Raw genomic sequence first — 17,168 nt, 5'->3', positions numbered from 1 at the left:
CATTTGGAGGGTGAAAATATCTACAGTGCAGTTAAAGATACAGGGTTCAGGTTCATTTGAGAGCTAAAAATAACATCTGAGTATCATCATTATAGATGTTCATTTTGCTCTATTACAGAAGTTAACATTTATATGCAGTGGGATTAGAAGGATGAAGTGGCAAATTGTGCACATCTGTAGGAAGGCTATCTTGAATTGGAACCCAAGCCTGGTCTGAAACCAATGCCCTACTCCTAATCATTGTATTAACATTGGACCAGGTTTGTTCTTCCTGTGGTGCAGAAAGCCAATGACTAAGAAGATGAGTTTTGCAGTAGAGAAGAAGTTTATTCACAGGGCAGCCCACTAAGGACACAGGAGAACATCTCTCAAATCCAGCTTCCAGAATATAGGGCTTAAGGGTATTTATGGGGTAAAGAAACAGGGTGGTCTAAGGTATGGGGACAGGTAATTGGCCATGTGGAAAATGAGGCAATTAGTGATCTGTGCAAGCATAGTGAGAGTTCAGGGGTCTTCCTGGGACACATGTTCAGACAATGGCAGCATTAGCATGATATGAGGGAGATATTTTTTGGTTCTCTGATGTCTAAAGCTTTCTTATTGCCTCTCAGGCATTTGCACAGGCCCAGTTGAAGTGTCGGTGGTCTCAGCCAGTTGAAGCTGGACAAGAGCTTCCCTCAAGTTTGTGAAAAACAACTTGAGTAATCATTACCTGGTGGCACATACTGTAGAGGTTTTATCTCTATGGAAGCTAGTGAAGGTTAAATTAAGAGTGTTTAGCAGTGCAGCTTTCAACTAGGTAGGTTAAAAAAATCAAGAAGCAACCAACTAAAAAGATTAGCCCTCAGTTTCAGTATTATACTTTTTCCCTTACATACATCGCAACTGAGTTAGCAATTTGAACTGAACAGCCCAATTATAAAATGGTTATCAACAAATTATTAAACAACTGAATGGAAAAGTAAGTTCAAATATGAATTTTCCTGGTCTGTGGGCTGATTGCATATGGTATGGCACTCTTTTTTTTTTTTTACCCTATATTCAGATTATAAAATAAATGACCCTACCTTCAGAGGTAATTTCCTGGGGTGGCGGTTGTGAAGTTTTATGATGGGATGCAGCACACATCGTAAGGAGACCACAGCTATTGTGGGCAGGGAGATTTCAGGCTGAGCCCTGGTCCTGACACCTACCATCTGGGAACACTGTGTCCATCAGTTGGTGTCAGAACCATCATTGAACTTTACAGGGAAATCTGTGTTTGGACTAGTGCTTTAGCAAAGCACCCGCAGATGCTCTTTTAGCTACTTTCCCCAATATTTTTATTGCTAAATGAGAGTGAGAATCAATATCTTTATTCTGGGGTGGGTATGTGAGACTGTGTTGTCAATAAGAAGATCATTATCGTTGTTCATTGAGGGGTTATCACTGTTTTATCATTCAAGTCCTTCAACTTATTATATTGACTCAGACTATCTTCAGAAACAACATGACAGTCTTATCAGATCTTTGTCAATTGCGACATATGTAAAACAGTCCTGCTAGTCGAATCCACTTAATCTATTCTAATGACAAGGAGGGTCTCCTGTGAAAAATAGTACTGGCCAGAAATAAGAAATGTGTTGAAAAGTTTGGGAGGAATCTGTGTCAACTAATTCCTCCATGATGCCAATGTGAACATTTGCCACCTTAAAATTTAACAGTAAAAGAAAACAGACTAAAACAAAACAAACACTATTATACTCAAAACACTATACTCTGTGGTATTTCAATAGATGACATCATCCCTGCTTTAGAGAAATGCTCTATTTTTCTCAAATTTAGCATATCTCTGGAGGGCTTATTAAAGCACAGATTGCTGGGTCCCACTCCACAGTTAACTGATTCAATAGATCTGGGGTGGAGTCTGAGAATTTTTATTTCCGTTAGTTTCCAGGTGATGCTGGTGCTATTGTTCTGGGAACCATGCTTTGAGAACCACTGTTATTTTCAGACCTACTGTATCAGAAACTCTGAGGAGGGCACCTAGTACTCTGTGTTTAAGCCATTTAGCTAACTGTGATGCATGACAGTTTGGAAATCACTGATCTAATAATATTGAACAGACTCTGCATATGGGCTGATTTACCTTTACCCAGCAGATGGACAAAGTTCAAAGGAAGAGATTCCAATTTCATTGGCCTGCCTTTTAGTGGGGATCTATTATGTGAGTAGGGCTTTATTTATATACTGCTAGGAGCCAGGGAAATTAAATGAAATAGTATCCTTATTTTCAGGAGCTAACAGTCCAGTAATGGAGAAAGTCATGTAATCAAATAAATGCCAAGACATGTAATTAAATAAATGCCAAGATACCATTATGTAATCTTACACATAGATGGCACCTTTAATGTAGTGGTTTGAGGAAGGGGTGAGAGGACCAGAAAAGGCAAAGGGAGGAGCCTTCAGGTGCAGTGTTTAAATATCACATCCTCTGTGAAACCTGACCAGGGTCTTAAAAAGTTATTTATCCAGGTGAATAGGAAGGAGAGGGAGAGGCATTTCAGGCAGAAGGAATGATATTGCAATGAAACCTTTCTGGAATATTAATTATTGGAATGAAACATTCAAGGAATGTTAACTAGATGGGTATGAAACATTTAGGGGAAGTTAGCTAGTTAGATACGAAACATTTCAGGAATACGAACTAGTTGGGTTTGACAGGAGTAAAGGGCGTTCACTGAGAAGCAAGCAGATGGAGCAGAGCTGATAAGCTCCTGGCACACATTTTAACTGTTTGCTAAAATGTTGACTTACGAGCATCCAAGTTGTAAACTGCCATCTCCCTAACTCCCTTGCGTGATCCTCCCACTGATGAACTGACTGCCCCTCCCCTTTCCCTTCAACGTTCTGCAAATCTAGCAACTAAAGGGTAATTGCTCTACAATGAAGGAGGCCTCTGAATCTCTTGCTTCAGGGCTACTGCTGTTTGTTTTTGGCTTGTTGGTGCCCAAGCCTTGCTGGCTTTTAATATCATCCCTAAATTGAAGAAATTGGAGTAAAAATGTAGATGAGACCAGATCATGAGGATGCCACAGATAAGGACTTTGAACTTTGTATTGTAGATATGTTCAGAAAGGATAGAGGGGGCCTATGGTGTTTTTGGATAGTTGCCTGTCATGACAGAGGAGGAAACACGCAGACATACCTTGCTTTATTACACTTTGCTTTATTGTGCTTCACAGGTAATGTAGATGTTTTTGTTTTTGTTTTTTTGAGACGGAGTCTTACTGTGTCACCCAGTCTGAATTGCAGTGGCACGATCACGGCTTACTGCAACCTCTGCCTCCTGGGTTTAAGTGATTCTGGCGCCACAGCCTCCCAAATAGCTGGCACGACAGGTGCACACTATCACGCCCAGCTAATTTTTGTATTTTTTATAGAGACAGGGTTTCACCTTATTGCCCAGGCTGGTCTCCAACTCCTGAGCTCAAAGTGATCCTCCAGCCTTGGTCTCTCAAAGCGCTGGGGTTGCAGGCGTGAGCCACTATGCCCAGCCACGGTTTTTACAAATTGAAGGTTTCTGGCATCGAGCAAATCATAGATGTCATCTTTATAACAGCATGTTCTTACTTCATGTCTCTATGTCACATTTTGGTAATTCTTGCACTATTTCAAAATTTTATTGTTATGGTGATCTGTGATCGGTGATTTTTGATTTTACTGTCATAATTGTTTCAGGGTGCCACAAACTACACCAGTAGAATGAATTTATTTCATAAATGTTGCATGTATTCTGACTGCTTCACCTACTGGCCATTCTGCATCTCTCTCTTTTGTTGCAGGCTCTCTGTTCCCTTAGACATCAAAATATTGAAATTAGGCCAATTAATAACTCTGCAGTGGTCTCTATCTAATGTCTCACTTGAAATCAAAAGCTGGAAATAATTATTAGTAGTAAGGAAGGCATGTACAAAGCTAAGATAAACACAAAAGCTAGGCCTCGTGTATCAAACAGCCAAGGTGTGAATGCAAAAGAAAAGTTATTGAAGGAAATTAAAAAGTGCTATTCCAGTGAACACACAAATGAGAGTGAAACAGCCTTATGGCTGATATGCAGAAAGTTTTAGTGGTCTCGATAGAAGATCAAACCAGCCACAACATTCCCTTCAGCCAAAACCTGACCCAGAGCAAGTCCCTAATTCTCTTTAATTCTATCAAGACTGAGAAGGTGAGGAAGTTGCAGGAAAAATTCGGAACCTAGCAGAATTTGGTTTGTGAGGGTGAGGAAAAGAAGCCGTCTTCATAACAAAAAGTGCAAGATGAAGCAGGAAGTGCTGAAGGAGAAGCTGCAGCAAGTTATCCAGAAGTTCTAGGTAAGATCATTGATGAAGGTGGCTACACTTAGCAACAGATTTTCAATGTAGATGAAACAGGCTTCTATTGGAAGAGGATGCAATCTGGGACTTTCATAGCTAGAAAAGAGAAGCCAATGCCAATTTTTAAAGCTTTAAAACGTGGACTGACTCTCTTGGCAGGAACTAAAAGAGTTGATGACTTGAAATTGAAGCCAATCCTTATTTACTATTCTGAAAATCCTATGGACTTTCAGAATTATGCAAAGTCTACCCTGCCTGTGCCCTATAAATGGAACAATAACTCCTGAATGACAGCACATCTGTTTGCAGCATAGTTTACTGAATATTTTAAGTCCACTGTTGAGACTTACTACTCAGTAAGTCTCAAATTTTGAAGAAATTTTTTCAAAATATTACTGCTTATTGACAGAGCACTTGATCACTCAAGACCTCTGATGGAGATATGCAAGGAGATTAATGTCGTTTTCATGCCTGCTAACACAACAAACATTCTGCAGCCCATGGATCAAGGAGTAATTTTGACTCTTAAATCTTATTATTTTAAAAATACACTTTATAAGAATATAGCTGTCATAGTGATTCCTCTGATGGATCTGGGCAAAGTAAATTGAGAAACTTCTGGAAATGATTCACCATTCTAGATGCCATTAAGAACATTTATGATTCATGGAAGGAGGGGAAAAAACATCAAAATTAACAGGATTTTGGAAGAAGTTGATGCCAATACTGATGTGTGACTTTGAGGGGTTCGAGACTTGAATGGAAGAAATCACTGTAGACGTTGTGGAAATAGCCAGAGAACTAAAGTTAGAAATGGAGTCTGAAGATGTGACTGAATTTCCACAACCTCACGATCAGACTTGAATGGATGAGGAGTTGCTTCTTCTGGATGAAGAAATAAAGTAGCTTCTTGAGATAGAAGCTACTTCTGGTGAAGATGCTGTGAACCTTGTTGAAATGACAAGAAATTATTTAGAATATTAAGTAAATTTGGTTGGTAAAGCAGCAGCAGGATTTGAGAGAATTTATTACAATTTTGAAAGAAGTTCTTCTGTGGTTGAAATGCTATCAAATAGCATCGCATGCTCCCAAAAATTTTTCATGAAAGGAAGAGTCAATGGGTGTGGCAAATTTCATTGTTCTCTTATTTTAAGAAATTGCTGCAACCACTCCAGCCTTCATCAGCCACCACCCTGATCAATCAGCAGCCATCAATATTGAGTCAAGAATTACCCCCAGCAAAAATATTATGACTTGCTAAAGGCTCAGATGAATGAGAGCAATTTTTAGCAATAAAGTACTTTAAAATATGTAGGTTTTTAGACATAATTCTATTGCACACTTAACAGACTATAGTATGGTATACACACATGTTTTATATGCACTGGAAAACAAAAAAAATGTGACTTGCTTTATTGCAGTGTCCACTTTGTTGTGGTAATCTGGATCACAACCCACAATCTCTCTGTAATATTCTTTTTTACAGAAACTGTCTAGAATATTCTAATATTTTCTATGAGATACTTACCTTTCATAGTATTTTAAACACCCTGATAGTATTCGGTCAGCTGAAATCCCCAAAACCATGAAATCCCCCACATCTTCACTTCAGTTAAAACTGATGTTTAGTCATAAAGTCTTTGCCCATGGCTGTGTCCTGAATGGTATTGCCTAGGTTTCCTTCTAGAGTTTTTTATGGCTTTAGGTCTTACATTTAAGTCTTTAGTCCATGTTGAGTTAATTTTTGTATAAAGTGTAAGGAAAAGGTCCAGTTTCAGTTTTCTGCATGTGGCTAGCCAGTTTTCCCAACACCATTTATTAAATAGGGAATCTTTTCCCCATTTCTTGTTTTTGTCAGGTTTGTCAAAGATCAGATGGTTGTAGATGTGTGGTGTTATTTCTGAGGCCTCTGTTCTGTTCCATTGGTCCATATATCTGTTTTGGAACGAGTACCATGCTGTTTTGGTTACTGTAGCCTTGTAGTATAGTTTGAAATCAGGTAGTGTGATACCTCCAGCTTTGTTCTTTTTGCTTAGGATTATCTTGGCTGTATGGGCTCTTTTTTGGTTCCATATGAGATTTAAGTAGTTTTCTCTAATTCTGTGAAGAAAGTCAATGGTAGCTTGATGGGAATAGCATTGAAACACCAAAAGCAATCGCAACAAAAGCCAAAATTCACAAATGGGATCTAATTAAACTAAAGAGCTTCTGCACAGTTAAAGAAACTATCATCAGAGTGAACAGGCAACCTACAGAATGGGAGAAAATTTTTGCAATCTATCCATCTGATAAAGGTCTAGTATCCAGAATCTGCAAGGAATTTTAACAAATTTACAAGAAAAAAACAACTGCATCAAAAAGTGGAGAAAGAATATGAGCAGACACTTCTCAAAATAAGATATTTAGGCAGCCAAAAACATGAAAAAAAGCTCATCATCACTGGTCATCAGAGAAATGCAAATCAAAACCACAATGAGATACCATCTCACACCAGTTAGAATGGTGATCATTAAAAAGTCAGGAAACAACAGACGCTGGAGTGGATGTGGAGAAATAGGAATGCTTTTACACTGTTGGTGGGAGTGTAAATTACTTCAACCATTGTGGAAGACAGTGTGGTGATTCCTTAGGGACCTAGAACCAGAAATACCTTTTGACCCAGCAATCCCATTACTGGGTATATACCCAAAAGATTATAAATCATTTTCTTTCTCCCTCCCACTCACTCCTCTTCAGCTACACCCACATGTTCTGGGCAGAGGAAAAAGAACATGTAAAATCCCTGAGGAAGACAGTGTGGCAATCCCTCAAGAATCTAGAACCAGAAATACCATTTGACCCAGCAATCCCATTACTGGGTATATACCCAAAGGATTATAAATCATTCTACCACAAAGATACATGAACACATATGTTTATTGCAGAACTCTTCACACTAGCAAAGACTAGGAACCAACCCAAATGCCCATTGATAGACTGGATAATGAAAAATGGCATGTATATACCATGGAATACTATGCAGCCATAAAAATGGATGAGTTCATGTCCTTTGCAGGGACATGGATGAAGCTGGAATCCATCATTCTCAGCAAACTAACATAGGATCAGAAAACCAAACACCACATGTTCTCACTCATAAGTGGGAGTTGAACAATGAGAATACATGGACACCGAGAGGGGAACATCACACACTGGGGCCTGTCGGGTTGGCAGGCAAGGGGAGGGATAGCATTAGGAGAAATACCTAATGTAGATGATTGATTGATGGGTGCAGCAAACTACCATGGCACGTGTATACGTATGTAACAAACCTGCACATTCTACACATGTGTCAGAAGTTAAAGTATAATAATATAATAATAATAATAATAATAATAATAATAATAATAATAATAAACCTGATGTTTAAAATTGAGCCCAAAGACATAGAGAGTAGAATTGTGGTAGTTAGAGGATAGGAGGAGTAGGGACAAAGAGAGGATAGAGAGAGGTTGGTTAAGGGATACAAAGTTACAGCTAGATGGAAGAAATAAATTCTAGTGTTCTGCAGCACTGTGGGATGAATATGGTTAACAATAATTTAGTATATATTTTTACAAAGCTAGAGAAGAGGATTTTGAATGTTCACAGTATCAAGAAATGATATATGTATGAGGTGATGATATGCTAATTATTCTGATTTTATTACACATTGTAACACATATGAAATATTCTGTATTCCATAATTATGTACAATTATTACATGTCAACTGAAAATGAAATTTAAAAAATCTTGGTGTTTAGAAAATACAAAAGATACTTGAGGACAAAAACTTGACTAATCACTTTTATGTGCCTTTTAGAACTCATGCCTAAGTTTTATTTTGTAGTTAAGGTTCTTTATTTATTTATTGAATCATATTGATTCATCAAAAGGATATTAGGAATTCTTAGGAATTCTGCATCATCAAAGAACAAATTGTAGTCAGTAGTATTTTAATGTCCAATACCTATAAGGAGGGAATTTCACTTTTTGAAAAATAAAAATCCTTGCATACTATACATTTAATAACATTCTCTACTTTAATGTTAGATGTTCTGGATCACAGAATTCCTGATTATACCAAGTTTTGTTATAGTTTTATGAGAGAAAGACCATTGATACTAAACTTCTTTAGAGTAGCATATTATTAAGAGTGACCATCTCATCCCCATTAAATAATGTCAGGAGCCTAATCTATATTAACAGGTGGGCTGAGAAAATAGGAAGTATTATAAGCAAGGGGCATGGAATTTCATGATAGCCTCCTTCCAAATATACATGGAAATATTCCACTTAAGGCGCAGTATGAAAAATAAGGTTTGAGCCTATAATTTCAAGAAATATCCCTTTTTGATGATAGGAAAAGATATAGACAAATAAAAAACAGGATGCCTCTATTTTTGGTAATTATTTATTTGGATGTCAGAGAACTAGATTTATCATGTAATTCAATAAATGTCTGCCTAAGGGTAATCTCAACATAGTCATACTAGTGTAACGTTTCTTATAAATATCTTTTTGCCTATTTGCTACTATTCTTTAATTCTCTTCAGTTATTATTTGAAATATTTGACTCCCTAGAGCTTGCATTGCAGCAAATTTGGCCACAATAAATCAGCTGGAGAATAGTAATTCATATAATTACTCCATTCCCAAGGATTGGGAGAGTTAGGGCAATGTGTGCTCACATATTTCATCAGAGGCCAAATATAAAGTCAGCTTGTGAAGGGAATTACATTGAGTTTCTTCAGGAGGACCATGAAGAGTTCCAGAAGGCGTGGGGAGAGTACTGTCAAAATAAGAACAAAAAAGCAAGCTTTCCCTTCCAAGTAAACTAAGGGATAAGGCGTAGGAGAAATCGTTTCAAGACACATAAAAAGAATACTCTGCAGCAGATAGTTAGCTCTAAGAATTAGGGGAAAAAAAAAACTCTCGCATAATAGAATCAAAGAAAGCTATTAGGAGAGGCATTGAGACTTCAGGGACTATCCTGTTGTCCAGTGTATTCTTAACTTTCCTCTTTGAGTGGAAAGTAGTTTTACATTTAATTCAACATTCTTCTGGAATTTTTTTTTTTTTTTTTTTTGTGAGAGAGTCTCGCTCTGTTGCCCAGGTTGGAGTGCAGTGGCCTGACCTCGGCTCACTGCAAGCTCCGCCTCCTGGGTTCACGCCATTCTCCCACCTCAGCCTCCCAAGTAGCTGGGACTACAGATGCTTGCCACCACGCCCGGCTAATTTTTTGTATTTTTAGTAGAGACGGGGTTTCACCGTGTTATCCAAGATGGTCTCGATCTCCTGACCTTGTGATCTGCTGGAATGGTAATAATTAATGGATTGATGCTGGCTTTTGCTTGCTGATGGTATTTTCTTCACCTAGGGTCTGATCCTCAGCTTTACCTGGAGTCTCATTTATCAGTTTGAGAAATGTATTTTACTCATTTCTCAAGGGGAACAGTTTGTAGGACACTGAGCCAAATGTAGAAAACGAACTTTTCAACAAAAGGCCAATTATTTATGCACAGAGATAGAAATCTTCCTAAAGTGCCTCTCACATAACACCCACTTAAACACAGATTGGAAAATTTGACCCCTGTTAAACAGACAGATATCTAAGGCAACTGGTCAGTATGCTCTTTTCCAATAGGAGAATCCAGTTGCCAGTAAGCTAAGACTAGGAAGAAAAGTAGTAGTATGAGAAACAAATGAATTTGCTCATGTACATAGCACAAGGTCATCTTCATTTTTAAGGGCTATAACCTGGTAAACCAGCAAGTAGACATTGGTGGAGTCCCCTTTACCCTGGTTCATGCTGAAGTAACACAAAGAGTTTTTACTACTCAAATTGTTTTTCAATTGCCCAAATACCTTTTTGTTACATGGTGTCACATTACAATTTCCAAGATGGTATGTTTTCACTCAATCATTGTATTTTAGACTTTTATGTTGCTTTTTTCTGACCATATCCTCAGATTCCAAATTCATGGAATTTTGATGTACCCACTAAATATATTTACAAATAATGATTATGACTGAGAAATTGTGGCAATAACATAAAGTCACAAGAAGACATTTTGAAGGTTGATTGTGGGAAGGCATTTTGTATAGAGGAAAACAGGGATACCTTGGAGGTAAACTGACCTCAGTTTGAATCCCTTGTCTGGTACCAACTAGTTGTATAAATCTGGGCAGATACATCACTCAACCACTGTAAACTTCAATACACTCATTCATAAAATAATAAATATTGTGAGGTACCTTATGATTTTATGAAGATAAAAATAACTTTATTATTACCAAAAAGATGCCTGATACATAGTAAAAATTCAAAAGATAGCTCTAATATTGTGATTATGATTATTTTACTGCAGTTTTCTGGGTTGACCAGTTCATCATTTTGTATGCAGGGAAGTGGGCAACAGGTTTAACCTGAACCAAGATGCATACATTTGTCAACTTACAGAGGAGAGCAAAGTTATAGTCAGATTCAGCTAAAACACACACACACACACACACACACACACACACGCACATACGCACATGCACGCTCCTGGACCTACAATGGGATTATATCCCAATAAACCCACTGTAAGCTGAAAATATTTTCAGTCAAAAATGCATTTAATATTCCTAACCTGATAGCTTCATAGCTTATGAACATCATAGTTTAGCCTAACCTACCTTAAATGTGTTCAGAACGTTTCTATTAGTCTACACTTGGGCAAAATCATCTGGCAGTGCATATACTGTAGAGTATGGGTTGCTTTACATGGTGATTGTGTGGCGGAGTATAAGCTGTGGCTTGTCATTGCCCAAGATTGCGAGAGTATATCCTACCACTATCTCTAGCCTAGGAAAAGATCAAAATTCAAAATTCAAAGTCAGGTTTCTACTGAATGTGCAATCACTTTTTTATCACCTGAAAAGTAAAACCAAAACAAAACATAAGTTGAACCATCGTAAGTTGGGGATTATCTGTATCTATACCTCAGAAGGGTAAAATTCAGGGAAAATATAGATTTTAATACTCAAACGTTTATTTATATTTAGGTATATGAGAAAAGATCAATATGAACCTCCAAAGTGGGTAAGGGATAAACAACACATGTCTAGTAGCTACTGTGCTGTATTGAAAAAATCTGGCCTTAAGGTGTAAAATTGCAATTTATTATCTGCCTGTTGGTATGCTGGGTATTTCCTCATACATCTACGTCTTTAACCTCATAATATATTTGTGAGATATGTGTTTCTAGCCCCATTTTACAGATAGAAGAATTAAAGGTGGTTTGCACTACAGAAAACAACAGAATGTAGAGATAAAATGGCTTGTTGTCAGTTACCAAGGAGAGTCCTATACATAGTGAAGGATTGAGCTGCTCAGGAAACATACCTGGCCTAAGCCAGCAAGGTAACATTTGCAGAGGGATTCAGAGAGCTCCATGCTGATACATTCTTTGGGAAGCCTGTCCTCATTCTTAAACCACGTTCACTCTTCTACTGTTTGCTTCTATGACACTCTGCTGTTGTATTCACCACACTTGACTTTAATTATTTGAAGTAATCAAATTCTTTCTAGTGCATGTTTTCTTATTCATTAGACATGACATTCTGCAGCTAGTATATAACAGGCTTTAGTACATAGATGGTAACAGATGGATGGCTACATAGTGATGTAAATGTGGCAGATTGATCTTTTCTTCTCCTTCTCACTCCCTTCCTGGAAAAGGGCCTTTGATAGATGGGAGAAAAAAATGAATGATTTCATTAGCACAATGAAGAGAAGATTTATCTTTTAAGAGGCAGCCAGCATTAGCAAGAGGATGGCTGTTTTGCCCTGTGAATGTTTATTCTACAAAACTGAGGGGCTTAATACCCACAATCAGCTATGGGCTCCCACTAGATCTGACAGTAAGTAAATGCACTGGTTTAGATGATAGTACTTACTATGGCAGGAAAAAAAATACAGTACGCCTTCAAAAGTAGAAACTTATTTTTGCTCATTTAAAGAGAAAATGTTGATGGGGGAGAAGAGTGCTGTGTCACATAGTCATTGAGGAATCCAGGCCAACAGGGGCTTTGAGAAATACATTCTACCTGGGAGCCCAAGAGGAAAGGGAAAAGGATCTGTGAAAAGCAAGCTAGCTTTGCCACATTAACCTAAATAGAAAGCCACTCAAGTGTCTAATGCAATTTTTGTGGTTCTCTGAAGACTTGACTCCACAATTTGACTTTTATTTCCTTTAAATAATTTTGTCTTGGTGGAGCAAGTCTTGCACTAATACAGATGCAAATACTGGAACATTATTTTTCTATGCATAACTTGATGGTAGTGATTAATTTATATGCTAGTCAATTAAACATTTTGTGTATTATGTAACATATACATATATATAGTGTGTGTACATATATACATATGTATATATGTGTGTGTGTGTATATATATATATATAAACATAAAAAGGTTTAATATAAAGATGTGTGCAGCAGACAGTAGATTTGTATGATGTCACAGAAGGAATTCCTGGATGACTCGGGACTACATTTACTGTGAGTTTGTCAGTCTGATCTCTGCGGAGGACATGGAGGGACAGAACTGATGCAGTGAGTTTATACATCTTCATTTTCCCTCATTCAATTTTTAAGAAAATTATTTTGCTTATTAACATATATACTTTTAAAGCTTTGAAACAATAAATTTACAGAAGTATTGAAAGTACAGTATAAATATATATATTTTTTCCTGAACCGTTTGAGAGCAAGCAGTAACCTGTTGCCCAAATCACTTCTATTTTAGTGTGCATGTGATTAGCATGTATGGGATGATTTATTACACAGCCATTGTGATTGCAACATCACTGAATTCTCAGACCCCACTCAACAGCCCCATAAATTTTTCCTATTAATGCCCTCTAGAGTAGAATGATACAGTTCAGAATCATGTGTTACATTTGATTATTATGTGTCTTTATTCTCCTTAGGTCTAAAACAGTTAGTTAATCTTTCCTTAGCTTTCATGACCTTGCCACTTTTGGAGATTACATGTTAGTATTTTGCAATAGAATGCCTCTCAATTTGAGTTTTTCATTATGACTAGATTCAGGTCATGTATCTTTGACAAGAACATCAGATGTAATGATGTGTTTTTCTCACTGAATCCTGTCAAATGGTGCACAATTTTTATTATCCCAAGTATTAATGATGCTAACTTTGATAATTTGATTCTGATGGTGTCTGTCAGGCTTTTCCACTTACCTTTTTGCTTAGTAGATAAGTTTATTGTGGGAAGGAACTTTTAACTATGTAAATATCCTGTTCCTCATCAAACTTTTCATCTAGTTGTTTATATCTGTATTGAGACATGTTTTCTTACTTAATTCCACGCATTACCATCCATTATTGTCACTATTTGTTTTGATGTTTAATTTGCTCCCAGTTTGGCCAAGTGGAACCCTTCAATCTGGTTTCTGTGTCTTGTTGACATGTTTCTAACTTCTTGGAGCACTTTCTTTCTGTCACAACATTATGATCTAGACTTGTACTTGCCCTGCCCCAAACCTAAAATCTATTTTCTCAAGGACCACAAAGTTCATATTAGTGGAGAATGGTATTTAGAAGCCAAGATTTTGGAGGTAGATGTGCTCATTTATATTGGGGTGTCATTGCTCCCAGGCCCTTGCAGCAGATAGCACTTAAAGATATATAAATGTATATACACGTATATACACATAGGCATACATCAATATCTGTATACCTTTCTCTAGCTCTATTGATTAAAAACCATGAGTTTGTACATATACTTGTAATTCCAATCTAGTAGCACAGGGTTTATTCTAGTTTTTTCCTTTCCACATTTGTAACTCATTTATCTGATGGTGAGAAACCTAGCTCCATTGCCTTTATTATACTTTTAAAATTTATCTGCCCACATGTTAACTAACCCACCATCTGCTGCTAATTCCCTCATTCTGTGTTTCATTCCTTATCTTACTTGTATACACGAGTCTACCCTGGGCCATTTTCTTCCCTACCATGGACAATCTCCCGCCCCTCTCTGGCTGACTGTCCACTCCAGGATGCATCCTGGCATGGACTATTCTTGACTCTGCTTGTTTTCTGATACCTCAGGCCAGGCTGGCCCCAAGCATGGATGCCCATGGGGTCTGACTCCCAACCAGGATGCCCTTCTCTTGCTTGAGCCCTGAAAATCTGCACCAGTCTGGATCTCTGATAAATACCTGCCTCACCCTCTGAGGCTGTGACTTCCTATACTGGGTTTCCCCAACCTCTGGAGGTTGCCCTTTTCATCCTGCTTGATCTCTGACACCACTTATGGGGCTGCCTCTCTGTTGGAATGTTACGTCTACCACTCTGGGCTATCCCCATGTGTTGCTTGTCTGTTCACCTTGCTTGGGCTGATGCCCTGCATGGGCACCAGCTTTAACTTACTTGAGATCTTACACCCCACATCTAGCAACAAACCACAACCTGGATGTAGCCACCTTCCTCTCAGTTTGCTCAGGGTCTCTGATATCTCATTCTACACCATCACAGCTTCCCCAGCCCACCGCTTACCAATGTAGCCAACTACCTTCCCTTGCTCCACCAATTACTTTAGGAGTACATTTTTTTAGGAAGAGAAGGGAAGAAAAAGGGCAAGAACAGCTGCACTGCCTTTTTGAATGAAGATCCTTGGGGGGATGTGGAGTTATTTAAATTTTTGATTTAGTAATTAATTCATAAAGCAAATATATGTAAGCACCTACTCTTTGTCAGGCACTGATCTGAGTTCTGGGTCTATAGTGCAGTATACAAAACAATGCCCCTGATCCCATGGGTTTATATTCTCATGGAGTTGGAAAGATACTCAATACTAAGGGAACTAATTTGGTTTTGGTCTGCCCATGTAAGGACACTGGGGCATTAATCTGGTAAAGTGGCCACATAATTAGTCCGTCCTGGGTTTGGTGCCATGAAGAAAATTAAAGGAAGAATTTTGTAAGGTGATTTGAGCAGACTTAATGGGAAAGGCAGCCTACAAGAAAAAAGTCCAAAAGAGAGAAATTGCAAGAATAAATGTCCTGGAGACATAAAAGCTCAAGTACATTATAGAGAGGTCAGAGTGACTTGATCACTAGTTACCAATATTTGGGAGAACTCTTTCAGATACACTAGGGAATTAGATAAGTAATCAACACTTCTGTGGTGCAAAAGCTAGACCCCATGGGTCTGAATTAAGAATATGCCCTAATTAGGGCTGAAGTCTAACTTTTCCAAGTAATAATTTGCAATCAGGTAGTATCCAGTGATATTCCCCATACTTATATAACTCATATGGTCTTACTGAAGTTAGTGGCACCTGGAGGCAGCCTGGAGCTATCTGAGTGCTGAGTAGAGAGTGATGGAGAGAAAACAAATTTATTTTCCTTGAACTAAGCATACCCTTCCTTGGCTGTTCTGTTTAGACTTGGCATGTGACTCTGATGCTCCAGCCTACAAAAGGGGATATTCCACTGCCTGAAAGAGAATTTACGGGGATAGGTACCTCTATTTCCAAGGACAAGTCAACCACTGGTGCAGACAAATCCTCCTGCACCTGCTTGAATGAATTGCTCACTTTTAAATTAGTTATGTTAGAAAAATTTAACACCATAGCACCTCGTTTGTGAGGTGGTTTTTAAGGAAGAAGAATAGAGCAAATATTTGCAATGAATTCTGCCAAATAATTCAAAGTTGTCTGCTCAATAGTTAAGGAATAACAAAACCAGCCAGACTGGATTTTTTTTTTTTTTCTGTTTATGTCCAGACCTACATCTGAGTTCTCTTTAAGATACTATAAAATCAGAATGTTCCACTCAATTTAAGGGTTAGTACAGCTTGGTATATAGATCAATATAGTGGTTTATAGATTTATTATATTTTGTCATATAGAATGTATGTGGCTTACAGGGCCTTCAGTGGCTCATACTAAGAAAACTGTACCTTTCCTGAGATGATTAAAGAAAGACTGTGAGGAAATACCTGATTCTGTCTCCTTCAAATCTAGCAGAAAATTACCACATTTAACAAGCAAATAAATAATTTCATGAGAAGTCAGCAGATGCTAATACTGACTTTACTAGATGATTTCCACTTTTGTTTTTTGGTTTCTAAAATGTGTTTATGTGAAAATAATCACCCTAACAACCTTAGAAGTTATATTTCCTTCTGTAAAATATAAGTATGATTAACAAGAATATGAACCCATAGGCTCACAACACAACAAATGTTTGCATTTTCCTGGTTTACTGATTTTCTTTTACATCTATACTTTCACATCAATAATTGTTTAATTCTCACAGATTATGGTAAAGAGTATAGACAGTTAAAATATTCACATTGTAAATACTTACATTTTATTTTCCCAGTAACTAAATACCGAAATACCTGTATTTTGGGGAACTCCAATTTCTTTTGGGCTGGTAGGAATTCCTGCCAAATTGACCCTCCCACAGATAGCAGCCATAAACTCTAGGTAAAATTGAAAAGAATTCTTGGCTGGGTGTGGTAGCTCACACCTGTAATCCTAGCACTTTGGAAGGCTGAGACGGATGGATCACTTGAGGTCAGGAGTTCGAGACCACCCTGGCCAACATGGTGAAACCGTGTCTCTACTACAAATATGAAAATTAGCTGGGCATGATGACGTGCACCTGTAATCCCAACTACTTGGGAGGCTGAGGCAGAATCATTTGAACCCGGGAGGCAGAGGCTGCAATGAGTCGAGATCACACAATGGCACTCCAGCCTAGGTG

Source organism: Symphalangus syndactylus, chromosome 14 (assembly GCF_028878055.3).
Source record: "Symphalangus syndactylus isolate Jambi chromosome 14, NHGRI_mSymSyn1-v2.1_pri, whole genome shotgun sequence".
Taxonomy (NCBI): domain Eukaryota; kingdom Metazoa; phylum Chordata; class Mammalia; order Primates; family Hylobatidae; genus Symphalangus; species Symphalangus syndactylus.
This window is presented reverse-complemented; position numbering follows the sequence as displayed.